Here is an 18,355-nt window from a genome sequence, read left to right on the forward strand (position 1 = left end):
TGCATATGTCTCTAATGTTTCACATAATCAAGCTAGCCACATGCAACCGTGACAAGTGAAGACAAAAACTTTGAAAACATAGATTTTGGAATAAAAGCCATTGGAAAAACCAGCATACACTGTGAACACACTGTTTCCTCTGGATAAACAATCTATAACATAATGGCAGTTAAATGTATCGCTATTTATTAAGCTGTAATTTTTTTTAATGTATTGGGGCGGTTTTCTGGAAAGGGATCAGACTAGTCCTAAACTAAAATAAATGTAAGATTTGTCCAAACTGAAAACAATTTACACAGACATATCTTAAAATACATCAGTGCCCTTTGTTTTGCCTCAAAATGTACACACAAAATGCTTTTAGTGAGGCATGTTCGTTAAAAACTAGTTATATTTACTAATTAAACTGAGGCCTAGTCCTGGCTTAAACTAAACCCTGTCCAGGAAACCACCCAATTGTGCTTAAAACTTTTTATTGACCAGATGATGCATAAATGCAGGCAGTGGTCAGTGAAAGGTTGTGAAGTTGCAGCCATCCCTAAAAATCCGTTTCTGGTGGGGACTTGATTTCTCACGAGTAGCTTCCTGGGCATTGGTGGTGAGAGAGTGGTTACAAAGCAGTTTCTGTGGTAAAGAAAAATATATTCAGCAATTGTAATAATGTATCATCTTTACATTTCCGATTTGTACCTTGGTTCTGAAGTGGGTCAGTAGATATCATCACGTCAGTCATTATTTCAATATCCCAGGTGCTCGACAGTCATTCCCCAAAGCCAAAGACAAAAGATTTAATTAGTACATATTGGCCTGTTTTCAGACAAAACTTTCTAAAGCAAGGCCTTCATTTAAGACATTTATGCATCTTTTACAAACATGTCTTAGAAAAAGACGTTACTGGTGTGTATCTTGACAAATCAATGACCTTCGGATGTTTTAAGATGTCAGTGCACAGCTCAAAGATTGTGTTTTATTCTAGGAGGACTAACCCTAAAGGTCCCGTTTTTCCTGTGTTTTTAAAGCTATGGTTGTGTTTATGGTACGCAATATAGCATGTGTTCATGTTTCGTGTGTAAAAAAAATGCAGTGTTATGCTGTAAAAGCAACATTATACACTAAATACATTTTTAAAAATGGGATCAGGAAAAACAGACCTTTACGAAAATATTTTTGATTTATTTTAATGATCTAGTTTGTGATAAAAATGGTAGACCAGTCTGGCCCCCAAAACTCAAATGTCAAGCTACGCCCATCATTATTTTGCCATCATTATTGCTACATGTTGTATAAGCCCCATTCATGTGTTTTATAATCACATCCTTTAAAAAAAGCATAAAACTGTACAATGTGTTAAGTGGAAATTAAGGTGTTGAATAAAGTATTTTGTATTAGGATAAAATTAATTACAAATGTAAAAGATTGCAATTCACTCTCCTCACTGTGAAATCTGTACAGATGTGTACAGCAGTGGTTCTCAAACGTTTTCGGCATGCGGCCCCCCTTGTGTACGGTGCATCCCTTCATGGCCCCCAAAGAAAATTTAAAAAATAAAACTTTGAATTTTTGAATAAAAAAACATTAAATTATAAAATGTATTGCTGTTGGTTAATAACCTTATTTTAATTACAAAGAATGTATGATGAATTTATGTGTCACCACCTAGCCACCCCCAGTTTGAGAACCACTGGTGTACAGTACACAGACAACCCCATTTCTTAAAGGACAGTTTAAAACAACTTTTAGCATATTCCCTGCTGAAAAAACAGCATCAAACCAGCATGGGAATTATGCTGGTCTATGCTGGTTTAGCTGGTGTTCACGTCATCTGTTGCTCTCTGTGTTAGGGTACAGTGCATGAAAATGACTACAAACTGCGCAGCAGGATTGCTCCATAATCCGATATGTAGCATATTACATTACATATAGAATCGCGTGTAACGTTAGCTCAGGCAATAAGTGAGATATATTTTTAAGAAGATATTTTGTAGAAACCCCCTCTATAATTCAAATAATGCAACAGATCCGCCTCTTTGTGAGCTCAAAAGGCAGATATATCCAATACAAAAGCAACCCCCATGACTCCCCGCGACACACGGACGTCCCGCGAAACAAATCGATCGGTTTTTGCAAGATATTAAGCAGCATTTACAACATTATTATTAGCATTATTGCAAAACCTCTGCAACATATGAAGTACGCTTTACGCTCCGGCTCTGTAGGTGGCGCTGAGAAGCTGGTTTGCCTTTCAGCGCCACCTATAGATCGGGAGAGCGTAATGCACACTTCATATGTGGAGAAGGCATTATGTTGTAAATACTGTTTAATATCTTGCAAAAACTAATCGATTTGTTTAACATGACGTCCACGTGTCACCAACAGCCACGGGCACCACCTTTGTATTGGATATGTTTGCTTTAGTAAAACGTGCAGTTGATGACACTGATTTTATTTTGCAGATTAAAATCAACTTCAAATATGAAAAAACACTCTTGCTTATTCCTCTCTAACTGTGCTTTCACACCACCACCGGCGAGAGCGTCAAAGTGCCTGGAAGTCATTAATTTTCAATGAAAGCCAGCGGCGAAATCCGGCGAGCAGCGACGTGGCACGTCATGTATGGCGTGAGCGTCGAGGAGAGTTGAAATCAGGGCTGCGTTCAGCCCCGACAAAACGTTGCACAACGTTTATTAAACAAAAACAGTGATGCGTTGAACACCCTGTTGTGATGACGCAAGAGTTGCAACTACGATAGCTGAGAGGCCATTCTTTGTGTTCTTTTATAAATGTTTCTGAAGCCTGATGAAATCGTTATAAATGTGTTTAATACTATAAAATACGCTCAATGTTACAGTCACTGACCTTGCTGTCCAGAATGAAAGACATGATTCCAACTTGAACTCATTGAGAGAGCTGTCTCTTTACTACCGCGTGGTTTTATACATCTTGCCGCTGATTGGGCCGACATTTCTGACACACCCACCAAACAAGAGAAAACGCATCTAAAACCTGTTGTACGCCATTGCACACCGTTTCCAGGAAACATGTCGTTCAACCCGGAAAACGTAGCAAAACGTTGCGCACCGGTGTGAGATTGAACGTGCCCCAGGTGTTTTTACTAAGTCCATAGCAATCTATTGTCCAACATCTGGGACAATCTTGAAGACTGTGGAGACCGCAACACGTAAGAAGAGTTGTTTAATAGGTTGTATATTAATTGGTAATGAGAATTAATTATGTAACGGCTCCTGACCTGAGACAGATGGACAGGCGCTCCGCAGCTGAGACGGACTTTCTGTAGTTAGTGTTCATATGAGCAATCCTACAATCGGTCAAAGCTAGCAGGCTATCAAACTGCAGCCGTCATCCTCAAGTACCACTGAAAGCAACTGTCATCCAGGTGGCGTTCATGGAGAATACGGTGAAATTCACAGTTGCGTTCGCCTCTGGATGGTGCTGTGTGAACATAAAAATAACACAGAAAGAAATGTTGTTGTTGACGACACTCCTCATAGTAGAGGCGAACAAAAAAGTTTAATCCTGTGAGTAATCTAGTAAGCGAGGAACATGATGTGAATACGTGCTTCACATTTGGTGTGTACACAGCATTAAGCCAATTTATTTAGATAAACCCAGGATCACATGTTGCCATTCAGGCCTCCAGGTCATTAGAAAACTCTTGAAATGTTCTGTAGAGAACGGGCAATCTGAGCATTTAAAAACATGTTGATCAGCAAATAAATACTGGTACACTCGTTGTATTTTTTCATAAATCTCAAATCATTTTAAAGAATAATTGTCATAACACTTTCAATAAAACAACAGAGGTACTCTGCAATGCGACATTTGATGTGAAGTGAGTATGTATTAGGGCTGTGATGATTGTAATATTTACAGTATAGTCAATTATAAAGTTGACTTTTATTCTTTGTTAATTGTACATTGTTGTTATATGCTTATGACTTGCAATTGTAATGCTCAGTTAACTGAAATAAACCAGGCTTGATGACGTATGCAGACTGGATATACGACCTCCGGAGGCTGCAGCCTTCGGATTAAGAAACTACCATTCTCTCTTGGTCACTAATGGTTGCGAAAAAGTATCAATCTGCGCTACACCATCAGAATGCGTTTTCAGCCTGGCTGGTAAAATTATAATCCCAAAAACTTTCCTCACTTGTTGTTTCAAGGATGGAAGTGCTACAATAAACACACACATAGACGGCGATCCCGTGAGTGCTCCAGGGCTCGGCTTGAGCACCCACCAAAATGTCCAAGCACATATGCTCATTTGCTTCACATGTCGTGTCTAAAACCATGCGAAAACGTGACAACGCCACCTTCCTCCTCTTTAACGATGCAGTCACACGGGACGTAAGGGTTAACGCTTCCCATTGACTTTTAATGGGTGACGTCATGCGTTGCCGAACTGAATAGTGGATCCGTCGATGCAGCGTCAGTGCCATTGCTCACGGCAGAAGTTGAACATTTCTCAACTTTTCAAGCGGCAACGTGTGCGTCAGCCAATCAGATCGCCTTATGCAAATTACCTAGACAGAGACAGGCAATTATGTTTATGGAAGAACGGAGCATGTGTAGCGGCCACTGTGATTGGCTGTTGGCCACGCTTCAGACAAGCCTTCCGTTAAAGGATTAGTCCATTTTCTTAAAAGAAAAATCCAGATAATTTACTCACCACCATGTCATCCAAAATGTTGATGTCTTTCTTTGTTCAGTCGAGAAGAAATTACGTTTTTTGAGGAAAACATTGCAGGATTGCTACGTCACTACGCATTTACGTTAGGTCTTGCTGGACCGTACCAAGACGAAAAGTTGTGGTTTAAAAGTACATATTTTTTATTTTTCTTGTCAAAAATGACAATCATTTCGCTAGATAAGACCCTTATGCCTCGTTTGGGATTGTTTATAGTCCTTTGAAACTCCGTTGAAAAAAACGGTTAAGTGTTAAGTATTAAATGTTGGGTTGTATTAAAGTCCATTAAAATGAGAAAAATCCTGCAATGTTTTCCTCAAAAAACATAATTTCTTCTTGACTGAACAAAGAAAGACATCAACATTTTGGATGACATGGTGGTGAGTAAATTATCTGGATTTTTCTTTTAAAAAAATGGACTAATCCTTTAAGCGTTAACGCTTACGCCCTTTGTGAATGCGCCGTATAATGAATTTAATTATATTCAATGCCAAATTAGATTAAGTAATAAAACATGAGCAATCAGCTTCTGAGTTTCTGGGGAAGATCAAATGGACATCTGGACGTTGTTGCAACAGCAATCAAACTTCTGTGTCCTTTTAACATTATTGATTAATCTGACCAATTGATCTTGGAGTACCTGTAAAATATCAAATATAGACCTGATGGTTTTGATGCTTTTTAGAAAACAACAAATAATAACATTTCGGTTACACTTTAATATAAGGGTCCATGAATCATAATGAACTAAGACATAAATGTATTTTTTACTTAAACATGAACCTGTGCCGAGTTAAAGCATATACTATTAATAAACTATTGAAGTCACCATTAACTTTAGTAATCATAATGATTCATGGACCTTTATTATAAAGGGTAACCCACATTTCTATAAAATTCATACACTACTTTAAGGGTTCAATATGATGAATGAACTGTAAAAAATCTATGATTGTGTATTTAAATAAAAATAAATCCCCAAATTTCTTTAAACTAGTAAAATACAAAAAGAAAAACTCTATAAATTACACCACGAGTCTGCTGATCAGCCAATGTCTATTGTTGTTTGTTATACCTTGGAGGTCCCATGACAGCCCTCTTCTCCTGATCTGAAAATTCAGCATCTCCTATAAACTGTAGGAAACAATTTCATTTAGAAATTTCTAACAAAAACTTCAGCTATACAGGTGACAGATTTTAGTTTAGTACCACACATTTGCATACCAACTGTGTAGTTGCACAATGATCTGGGCAGTCTTGTAGCTGAATAGTGGCAGTTTCAGCAGATTTCCCTTTTAAAACATGTATCACTCCCAGACAAACAAGGACCACCATGATAAAGGAATGCCCAACAGTCCTCCTAGCCATCAGAAACAGGGGCCAGTGGCACCAGCTGGGTGTACACCCGGTTGTAAGACTAGTCTGGACTCTGGAGGTAAAATGCACTTTACATCATATGGCTACACATGTAGCACCATCTAGGCATAGCGTACATCCGAGACTAATGCTGCGTTCCAGAGCCCATCCAAACCAGTGGAACTTGGGACTTATCCTTCCTGAAGTGTACTAGCTCCTACTTCAAAGCGTTCCAGGCAATTGAAGTAGAACGCTAAGCTTCATGCTAGCAGATAATAACAACAATTTTACTCCATAACATAAAAAACAAGTTGTGTTCAAATTACAGTGTCTAAAACAACCCAACAGTCAGAGCCGATGGTGTAGTGGACGGTGCTCCGGCATATGGTGCAGACGCACTTCTGGCGACCCGAGTTCGAATCCTGGCTCGAGGTCCTTTGCCAATCCCACACCCCTCTCTCCACCCTATACTTTCCTGTCATCTCCTTAATCACTGTCTATCTAATAAAGGCAAAAATGGCCCAAAAATATAACTTATAAAACAACCCAACAAGCAGAGAAGTACAGTTTATAGCCTATTCATTGACGCTTTACCTCTCATGACGCGAGACTCATTTCCTCTGAATTCATTTTGCGAAGTCGGGGTAGGTCGAACTCCCCCAAGATTGCCAGTAGGAGGTTCCACTTCGACAGCCTTTCCAGTGCACTTTTCCTAGTTGGAGGTAGGATAAGTCCCACTGGTTTGTATGGGCTCTGGAACACAGCATAAACATTAAGTCTAGTCAAAGGTAGGTGTAAATATAAAGTCTTGACTTGTTTCTATAGCAACATAGAAATAATTAAACTGACAAGACACTTGCACGTCTAATGCATATGCGAGCAGCACTAGGCTTTCATGCATGCAATGATTGACAGCACCAATAAATTGTTATATCATGTAATACTTATATATTTACAGCATATAAAACTTATTAAAAGCTTTGTTTTTTTTTGTTTTAATTTAGAATTGCTAGAATGTATCGCGAAATGATTTCCTTTTGTGCAAATTGGAAAGGCTTTCGTTTAGTTAATGTACAGGTTTGATAGTTCTGCATGTGACGCACGCATCTTCAGGGACAGCACACTTGTACACGTGAGAGAGAAGGGAAAGCTCTCATTTGTCATCTATCAGCTGGCAGCAGTAAATGCGAGTTTGTAACCATTGCGAAACGAGTGGCATCTCAATTATCAATGTGGTTAACCGCATACACAGGGACGTCTATGCCGAGCACACCTGCGCCTGGTCGTAGTATTTTTTTTTCTACAGCAAAACATTCATATTGAGCATCAGACCGTCCTCTAACACTTTGTCTTTATCGTTGTTGTCGGGCAGCCAGAGTGTTTTTTTTTTGACGCTCTAGCCAGCGGTGGTGTGAACATACAGTAAGAGATGATTACAGGGATTAAATTTGGTAGATAACACTATGCATTTTTATATTTAGTTGTATGTTATCAGTATACTATAATGACCACAACTAGTGTAAAAATATTAGGGCCCACCTCTGAGAATACATGAAAATGGCCGAGACCAAGTGACATTCTGTCAGACATGCAGCAGCAGCAGCAGCAGCAGCAGCAGCAGCATGACGCGGCCACTAAGTGACGTCACTCAAACTATGCTTATTTTTCACAAAATATTTTCCCTCCCTGCCATTAAAAAAAAATCAAGAATTAATATGAGATGCAAGAATTATAAAAATACATGGAATTACACAATAATTAATTTCTTCAAATATAATCTCTTTTAAAATGAAAGACGCTACATCTGCGCAATCGCATAACTGCGCAACTAGCTCAGTCAAGCTAACCCAGATTGCAATAATTGGAGTCAACTTGCGTTATAATTAACCAAAGAATTTAAAATACATTTAAGAACAAGCACGTTTTTTATAGAAGATATAAAGACAAATAAAAGATCTCCACTAGGATACGTTAGCTCACTAACGTCAACAAGTTTATCATCTTTGTTAGTTATATCGAAATATACTGACAACTGAATAAACATCACTATTAAGTAATTCAATAAAGTAACCACGAATTTAAGGAAACCTACCTTAGAATCTACAACAGAAACGGAACACTCGGAGAATATCGGTTTTACCAGAACCCGCGTCTCGCGATTTGAATAATCACGTGATCACAACAAAGCACTCGAGAGGCGGACGCGCGCTTCTGCCAATAAGCAGAATAATAATATATAATATATAATAACAATATAATAAAGATATACAATATAAAAGAAAATGGAGATACATTTTAAAAAGTAAAGAGAGGAAATACAACATTATAGAATCAGATATTAAATATTACATCATTCATCCCAATAGGTATTAAAGTTAGAAGAGCAAATATTAGGTGTGCACATTCGTCAATGTTTCTCTTCTGTACCACTTGATAATCTTAGAACAAAAAACAATGTTTAAAGAAACCCAAATTAAATGATCATAGTTAGGGGCAAATATAGAACCTATGGTTGTGGCTCTCACTTGTAAATAAAAATTAAAAGTAATTATATTTAAAGGGTATAGACAAAAAAATAAGGCACTTAATCCATTTTCATGGGAGATGTTAGTATACAAACTTATATCCAAAGTGAATAACAAAGAAGTATCAGATAGAGTGTGAAGTTCCAAAATTTTGTTCAAAAAATCTGTAGCCTCTAATATATGATTATATTTCATGAACAAACAGCTTAATGAAAATATCAATATGTTGTGATGAGATAAGAGTTAGTCTGTGCAAGAGTCAGACAACCTAAGGATCAGATAAGTTCTTATGAATAAGGGGCTGTTTCTCGGACAGGGATTAGACTAGTCCGAGACTAAAATAAATGTAAGAGCTGTGCAAACTGAAAACTACTTGTACTATCTTAAAAAACATCAGTGCCCTTTGTTTTGCCTCAAAATGCAAAATAATCTTTTTAGTAAAGTAGGTTTTTAATATTTCCTAAATTAAACTAAGACCTAGTCCTGGTTTAAGCTACTCCCTGTCCGGGAAACCACCCCTCAGTGTATAAAAGCAGGTCTGATTTGGATGTTGACAATACAAGAAATTAAACTCTGACTGGGTTATACAACCTTGTAAAATAAATTAAATACCAAAACTAAACTAAATCATATATCCTGGCACCTGTCCACACACTGGCAAACACCCAAACTACCTTAATTTATATTAACATGCGTTTTTACCAAATCCATAGCGCCCTCTGGTGGTGCAATACAAAACGACATTTTGGCTCCAACCTTCAGTAATAACTTGAAAAAATGCAGCAATTCATTGTTCTTTAACCTTTTTGTTTTATTCAGGTCCTACGTTATTTTACTGTCAGGTCCACTTGGTCGCATAAGTTTAAAAATTATGTTCAAATCTTATAAAAATCTTTTAAGTCAGTTTTTCCAATGCAAGGTTAAGGACATTATATTCCACAACAAATATACATATTCATTTAAGTTCTTATAATTTTAAAACGTTTCTTTGTAAGATAATGTGTAAAACAATTGTTAATCTGCTAATAATATGTGTATTTATCAAAACGTGGCGCTCAGTAAAGTCACTTTTCTAGCTATCCAATCACAATGGAGGAGAGGCGGGACAAACACTACATCGACCAACCGGAACATCTTTCCTCTACTACTGAACAGAAACGTAAAACTTATATAACATTTATATAACACCATGTGATTCCACAATATGAATACGCCTTGATTTAACAACTTATCTACAAAATCTGATATGTATAAGACAACACTCCGCGGAAGTTTGTATAATGGCAACCAAAGCACATAAGCGCTTAAGAGCCCTCTAGCGGTCATTTTTTAGAACAACGCTTGGCGCGTCAGCCTTTGGTGGAGTTATTTTACCTCAAGAGATTGAATAAATTAATGACTTAAAGTACTGTTCACTCACTGCATATGAATTTTCCGTTTCGTTTTTACTTGTGTTTTGAATTAGTTGTGCGAAGAAAATGTCCTTAATTTAACAAACCATGAGATTTTTTTCTTAGTCATTGGAAAAGATAAGCCTCTTAATTTTAATATAGTTGTTTTTATATTTACTGTCAAACTGTAATTCATCATGATTTAGGACGTTTCAATATTTGATCACTGTTTATATTAAAAACGGTTACAACGGGAGTGATTTCACAGATTAAAGTATTAATATGATTAATAAAAACATAATTCCTTACTTTTAACAAAAAATGAAATCCATCATAATGTTTTATTTGTATCTAAAATTCAGGCTGCTGTTTTAATGTAGTCAACGACAATATTTTTCATTAATTTTCGGTAGAAATCACACTACAATGCCATACATCGACCACTATGGCTCTGGGTCTCAGTAAAGTCACTTTTCTAGCTATCCAATCGCAATGGAGGAGAGGCGGGACAAACACTACATCGACCAACCGGAACATACTTCCTCTACTACTGAACAAAACTTATATAAAAACTTATATACATTTATATAACACCATGTGATTCCACAATATGAATACGCCTTGATTTAACAAATTATCTACATAATCTGTAAACAACACCTGGCGCGTTCTTTTTTTACAGTCTATGGTTCAACCTTTGGTGGAGTTAATTTTACCTCAAGAGATTGAATAAATAAATGACTTTAATGTAGTGTTCACTGCATATTAATTTTCCGTTTCGTTTTTACTTGTGTTTTAAATTAGTTGTGTGAAGAAATCTCCTTAATTTAACAAACCCTGAGATTTTTTTTTAGTCAGTGGAAAAGATAAGCCTCTTATTTTTAATATAAGTGTTTTATATTTACTGTCAAACTGAAATGCATCATGATTTAGGACGTTTCAATATTTGATCACTGTTTCTAAAAACGTTTACAATATTGCATTGTGGTTGATTATGGGATCTATACGGAACATGTGCTATGATTGTTTTCGAAAATGTATGAAAAATATTGTCGTTGACTACATTAAAATAGCTGCATGAATTTTAGATAAAAATAAAACATGATAGTGGATTTAATTTATTGTTAAAAGTAAAGAACGAGGGCAATTATGTTTTTATTAAAAAATATATTAATACTTTAATCTCTGAAATAACTCCCACTCCCTTTTGAATATTGAAGCATCCTAAATCATGAAGAATTACAGTTTGACAGTAAATATAAACAACAATTATATTAAAATTAAAAGGCTTAATACCCTTTTCTCTGAATATACAATGCAAGAAAAAAAATCCCAAGGTTTGTTAATTTAAGGACATTTTTTACTTCTAAAACAACACAATTCACTGCCTAATTCAAAACACAAGTAAAACCGAAAATTCATATACAGTGAACAGTACATTAAGTCATTCATTTATTCAATCTCTTAATGTAAAATTAAACACCAATGGCTGAACGCGTCAAGCGCTGTTCTAAAAATGTCCGCATGAGGGCGCTTCATGAGGGCGCTTTAGCGCTTTGGTTGCTATTATACAAACCTTCGATAAAGTACAGATTTTTAATTAATAATACTTTGTTTAATCAACGCGTATTCATATTGTGGCAGCACATGATGTTAAATATATTAATCGACACGCTATAATTCAATTATGTTTTTGTTCAGTATTAGTCCCGCCTCTCCTTCCTTGTGATTGGACAGCTAGAAAAGTGACGTTACTGAGCGCCACGTTTTGATAAATACAGATTATTATTAACAGATAAACAATTGTTTTACACATTATCTTACACAGAAACGTTTAAAGTGTATACGAACATAATTGAATAAGTATATTTGTAGTGGAATATAACTATTCTCCCAGAAGTAGTAGGTCATCCGGGTTCTTTTTGCCTACTGGTTTTAAATACTATGAATTCGGACATTCTACTTGCCTCGCCTAATGCTATTCGCCTACTATTTAGTATGTAAGTAGGCGGTTTCGCTCGCAGCCCATCTTTCAAGCTGACGCCCCGCGTCGCAATCATCCTCCTCGCGTCTTTGACCAATCAGCATTCAAAAGCAAGATAAGGTCATCTTATTTTTTATGGACAACTTTCGCGATACATTAGCAATTCTCAGGTAAGTTTGTTTTTAACGATGTTATGCCCTTAAATTGACTTATAACTTCGGTACTAGTTGCTTAAATTTGCCAAATCAAGTGTAGTCTTTAGTAAAGTTGTGATAATTTTTTCCTAACGTTACAAGCTGTAACCAACCTGGCCAAATGCCCTAGTACAGACAGCAGTGTCTATAAATAAGGTCCGCAGAAACCAATTAAACTACGAGTGTTCATTTTAAAACATTTAAAAAGTCAGTTTCTTTCTTTCTTTGCAATTTAACGGTTAGTTTGCTCAAATGAGACCGCCTCGATGACCTAACTTAATGTACTAGACAAATTATTAAGAAAGCTTTGTTTTTTCCATTTTATTTTGTAGGTGAATTGTTGGGAATGGAGTCCTTTAGAGCCAAAACACTGAGCCCAGTGCTCCAGAACCCAGAGGAGAAAGACCTGTTGATGAGCAGGACCTGTAAGATGAGAGGTTTGAGGAAGAGATCATGGAGGACATCACAGTTCAGTGCTGAATGAGGACCCCACAGCGTCTTTCCCCTTCAGTGCTGTCACAGCCATGTAACACTGAATCAGTCTCTCAGACGAGGCTCAGGTAAGACACTTAAAGGGCTTTATTTACATTTTACGTTAATAATGTACATTATTTACATTGCTAACAAGCATTGTTCAATAGTGAGGCTGCATTTTCAAAACTCTTCATACAGGTATCTAAATGTGTATATGGGTATTTACAAATCTGGTGGCAAGAAGGTAAAACCGCTCTTCATTAAAGGAATAGTAAATTTTCTTAAAAGAAAAATCCAGATAATTTACTCACCACCATGTCATCCAAAATGTTGATGTCTTTCTTTGTTCAGTCGAGAATTAGTTATGTTTTTTGAGGAAAACATTGAAGGATTTTTCTCATTTTAATGGACACAAACCCTTAACACTTAACTCAACACGTGACAGTTTTTTTCAACGGAGTTTCAAAGGACTACAAACAATCCCAAACGAGGCACAAGGGTCCCATCCAGCAAAATGACTGTCGCCCCTGACAAGAAAAATAAAAAATATGCACTTTTAAACCACAACTTTTTGCCTAGGTCCGGTCCAGCGCGACCTAACGTAAATGCGTAGTGACGTAGTGAGGTCACGTTTACATATTTAAAACGCACATTTGCTGACCATTGTAAACAATAAACTGACACAAAGACATTATTTAGTGTCATTCCACATACAACAACGTCGGAACGGTCCTCTTTCAAGACGCTTGTAAACACTGGGGCGGAGTTTCACATTCGTCCTCTGTGACCTCTTGACCTCATTGCGTATTGCGTGAGGTCGCGCTGACGCTTTCAGGACCGGAGGAATATGAGAAGTTGTGGTTTGGAGGTGCATTTTTTTTGTTTTTCTTGTCAAAAATGACAATCGTTTTGCTAGATAAGACCCTTATGCCTCGTTTGGAATCGTTTAGAGTCTTTTGATACTACGTTGAAAAAAAACTGTTACGTGTTGAGTTGGGTGTTGAGGGTTGTTGTCCATTAAAGTCAATTAAAAAGAGAAAGATCCTGCAATGTTTTCCTCAAAAACATAATTTCTTCTGTACTGAACAAAGAAAGACATCAACATTTTGGATGACATGGTGGTGAGTAAATTATCTGGATTTTTCTTTTAAGAAAATGGACTATTCCTTTGAAATAGCCCAATGTGACCTAACATATATGGTGCTTTTCCATTGCATACATAGTACCCCAAGGTTTGGGTCGGGTCAGCTTACTTTTGTGGGCTTTTTCATTGTGTACAGTACGTATACCAAATTGTTTCTTTTTGGTCGCCGTGATTTCACCAAGTAAGATGTGATCCTTGATAAACATTTTTTGTTGATCCTGAATCAACGTTTTAATCAAAGATACCCCAACTTACCCTTAACTCAAACCCTAATCATTTTTTAAAGCCTCAAATTAGTGTGAAATAATAGTTCGAGGGGTATTTTTTAAAAGCCCCTAACCCAATCCTAAACCTAAATCTAACATTCACACTAATCCTAATCCTGCAGTCTGATTGGTTAATGAAAATGTTGATCCAGGACCAACAATGGTGTTGATCCAGGATCACATCCTACTTGGTGAAATCACGTTCACCGTATCTCAATACAAATGTTGCATGAAATAGACTTATTTACCTATAGTTAGCTAATCTTTTTATAATGTTATTGTTTTTTACTAGCCTGTCTATGCCAAGCCCTTTCGTTTCAGAAACTTCACTTTGAACTCGGCGAGCTTGTGGACACTTGTGGTGATGCAGGCACATCATACAGCGGTCGTTGACTTTCTGTGTTGTTCTCCTGATGGCACACTACTGAAATTTACAAGGATGAAATTTTGACATGGATTACTTTTAATAATGAAATGTTTTGTTACCTTTTGTTAACATTACAGGACAATATTATGCAATGGCATAGACGGTCTGTGCTTTGGGTATTTTGCTGTTCATAATGGTTCATGGACAACAGCGTATGACCAACTATTGCACCGTTTCACGAAATACTGTTCAGTTGGAAGATATATACAAAGGTAAGAGAACAGCACAAACAAAAAATACATTGTTCAACCAAAGTTTTTACACAATCATCGATCAACAATTATCACCAGCTTTCAAGTATAAATTATAAACCAAGAAAGGATATTGCTGCTTAAACTTGAAAATTACAGGACTGATTTATTTATTGCTATATGCTACATATTTCATAAGCTTTTGTTATATATGTGACACTATTCAAGAACCTTAATGTCTAATTAGTGCTTTTGTCAACATTTACTAATACAGATCATGAAGACCTGATAGATCGGTGCCTGGAACGCAATACAGCCAAAAGACCGACATTAGAAGAGATCTTACAACAAGAAGGGTTTGACAAGAAATTAAGGTCAGGAGCAGCTCATGAGTTTATCTTTATACACAAATAGCATAGGTCATATGAGAAACAGAGTTTTTAAAAAGAAACAAAAACTAAAGTTGGATGCTTATTACAAAGGTCTTTAACATTTCTTGATTTACAACGGATTCAACTTTAGATCCGGTTTACTAGCTCTCTCTGATGTCAGGGAAAAATCATTCGTCCCATAATTACTCTGTTGTGAGTTAACACCACAATTCAGATACAGAGATGGATGAGAAGAACAGCAGACAGGAGAGAAATTGATGTTAACTTGCTATATTAAATTCATTTAATCTCTTTAAATACCATGGATATGTTGTTTCAATGGGCTTGCCACAAAACAACCTACAGTCTAATAGAATTTTTTTTTTCGTAAAGTCATGCTAACACAACGACAATTACCCATAGTTCCTCAGTGCTCCCCAGTTTTGAGCTTATCAGCTTTAGGTTGTTTTGACTGCACCAGTCTGCCAGCTGTTCAACCTCTCTTCTGTATGCAGATTCATCACTGCTCTGGATGACGCAGATGATTGTGGTGTCATATGCACACTTCGAGTTTGATGGAGGGGTGTGTTAAAATCCAGTCGTTGATGTAAAGGAAGAAGAGAAGTGAAGATCGCACACAGCCTTGAGGAGCACCAGTGCTAATGGTGCCGGAGGTAAACTTGCCCAATTTCACTTATTACAGATAATTAAGTGATTCATTGTATCTTGACAGTTCCAGCCTTGCTGTAAATATTAATATAACATGTTCTTGTTGTTGTTTGTGTCTCTGATTTCTGATTTATATAATTTTCACTTCATTCCAGTGGGGTACTCTGACTTTACAGAAAATGGGAAACCTCACCTGTTCCTAACTCCCAAGTCTGGAGAACAATTACAGGGCATGTTCCACCCAGAAAGGTCACAGCCATTTACATCCTGGCCACAACATGTTCACCCCTGTGACATCTGGCAAACGATACAGAGTATTGTACAGTATGCTCTCACAAACAGATTTAAAAACTGCTTTTTCATTTAAAAAAAAAAGTTTTGCACTTACATTTTTAAGTGTAATTAGCTTGGATATACAACTTTTGAAAAACTTTTTTAACTCTACTAGTGATGAGTTGCTTTGACTAAATAAAGTTACAGCAACGAATCACTAGTCAAGATAAAAAATCAAAGGTGAAATGACTTGTATATTCAGGTTGATTATACTTAAAAATGTAGTGCAAAAATGTTTTCCAGTGTACCATAAAGGGACGGTCATACTACACTTTTTGTTCCATTAACGTCCAGTCATGCACATGTGAAAATGCAAGCTTGTGTAACAATATTTCATGTTTTGCTGTGTGCCAAAGTTCAAGTCTGGTGAACTCTGACCTGCGAATTTGTATTCGTAAGACGTGACTAGCAGAAAACCAGCACGTGACTTTTCTCCCGCCCATATTTGCAGCAACGTCCGAAAAAATATTTTCATGCTTGAAGTCTAGTGTGACCTCCCCATACGGTAGTTGCACTACTGAACGGTGAACACCACACCCTTTATATGACACCAGAGATCTTAACCACTTCTTCCATATTGCCTTTTAGTGCAGTTCTTCACTGTGTAATGATGACTTATTACAACTATGCTACCTTAGCATCTGTCACTTTGTACTTTTAATTGCAAAATTCACCAAGAGAGGTTGCGCTTTTACCCACCTCACACCTAAACTGTTGATCAACCTTCCTGACACTGGTCGGGGTTCAGACACATCTCTTCAGGCGAGCATACACAACTGCTTCCTGTAACTTTGCATAAAGTTATGAATAACTTCTTAATAACTATCTTCTACCTAAAAAGCTATGAACAGCAGCTACGCTAATTTTCTCTCTTTGTTTTTCTGTTTCTATGCTCATCCTGAGGGAACTGCAGTAGAGATTATACCAACTCCAGTCTGGATCCCACCTCCATCAGATGACCCAACACATAAGGAAGATGACAATGGCTTTTCCAAGGATTTCAGACGACACCAGCGCTGGAGTATAAACTGATCTATAATTTTTTTTCATTTTAAGACATTTGCTGAATGTTACTTTAATGCATACATATATAAAATATAACTAATATGCATTTTATAGACTATAAATGTTAAAACATGTAACATGAAATCCCATCTGAATTTGAGGTTTAAATCACATTTACCGTATACGATTTCTATGTTTTACATCTTCAGCTGTTGTTTACTTTAGATTTAATAATAGGTACTTTAGTTAACTACTGAATTACATCAATGGAATACGCAACAATGAATAATATGAGTATTATATTTATATTAACAAGTGTAATGTAATGTATGAATATTAACTTCAGAACAGTACTTTTTTGTAGGTATTTTGTCTTGTCTGGTTTAAAGCTTCAAATACAGTCTCTCTTTCCAGGACATGTCCTCTTTTTGGACCTTAATGGGATAGTTCAACCAAAAATGAAAGTTCTGTCATCATTTTTACATCCTCATGTTGTTCTAAACCTGTATGATTGTTTTTGTTCAACACAAAAGAAGATATTTTGATAAATGATTGTAAGCACACAGCTGATTGTAAACATTGACTTCAATTGTAGGAAAAACAAATACGATGTAATTCAGTGGGTAACGTCGGCTGTGTGCTTGCCATCATTTATCAAAATGTCATCTTCATTATTTTTTACAAAACTTCCATGATTGTTTCCCTACTATGGGTGTCAATGGTTAGAATCAGCTACAATCACCAGTTTAACACTTTTAGCAAACATGAAAGGGGAACTAGAGCAGCTAGTGGAATATATTGTGTGTGTGCGCGTGCGTGTATGTAATTTAAACCCATTAAAGTGGCTGGAAGTAAAGCTGATGGTCTAAAGGTCTGTGCTTCACAATGTATGACAGATCTGTCACAAAGTAATGTTATGTATCTCCACTTTTTTATTTTAAGTAGGTGACGTTAATAATATTTAGTTCACTCCAAAATGGGTAATTATTGTGCTTATAATATTGTCATATTGCAGCTGGACTTCTTATGGATTTGAAAATATGAAATTAACATTATTAAATAATAAATATTAATAAATTAATATCCAGAAATATGTATAAGTGCCATGCCATCTAATAAAGAAGTGGTAATAGTCTTTATACATGTGTATACCTTGCACTACACTGCTTATGTTTCATAAATATCTTTATTTTAGGTAACAGTTTCTCAGGGATGAATGTATAAAACAGTTTAGCAGAGGGAGAGATCTATAGTTTCAGAAGTAACAATATAAACAAATGACTTTCGTGGGACAAACGTAACTTACGATAAAATTCG

At 36.4% G+C, this 18,355-nt stretch overlaps 1 long non-coding RNA gene across 1 annotated transcript; it reads left to right on the forward strand.

Annotated features, from left to right (window-relative positions):
* Positions 1-11,813: 11,813 nt before the first annotated feature.
* Positions 11,814-17,454, forward strand: LOC129453385 (uncharacterized). The gene is made up of 5 exons (XR_012365996.1): positions 11,814-12,134; positions 12,491-12,718; positions 14,547-14,681; positions 14,935-15,034; positions 15,547-17,454. It is a non-coding gene; the product is annotated as an uncharacterized lncRNA (long non-coding RNA).
* The last annotated feature ends 901 nt before the right edge of the window (positions 17,455-18,355 follow it).

Source organism: Misgurnus anguillicaudatus, chromosome 23, assembly GCF_027580225.2.
Source record: "Misgurnus anguillicaudatus chromosome 23, ASM2758022v2, whole genome shotgun sequence".
In the NCBI taxonomy this organism is placed as follows: domain Eukaryota; kingdom Metazoa; phylum Chordata; class Actinopteri; order Cypriniformes; family Cobitidae; genus Misgurnus; species Misgurnus anguillicaudatus.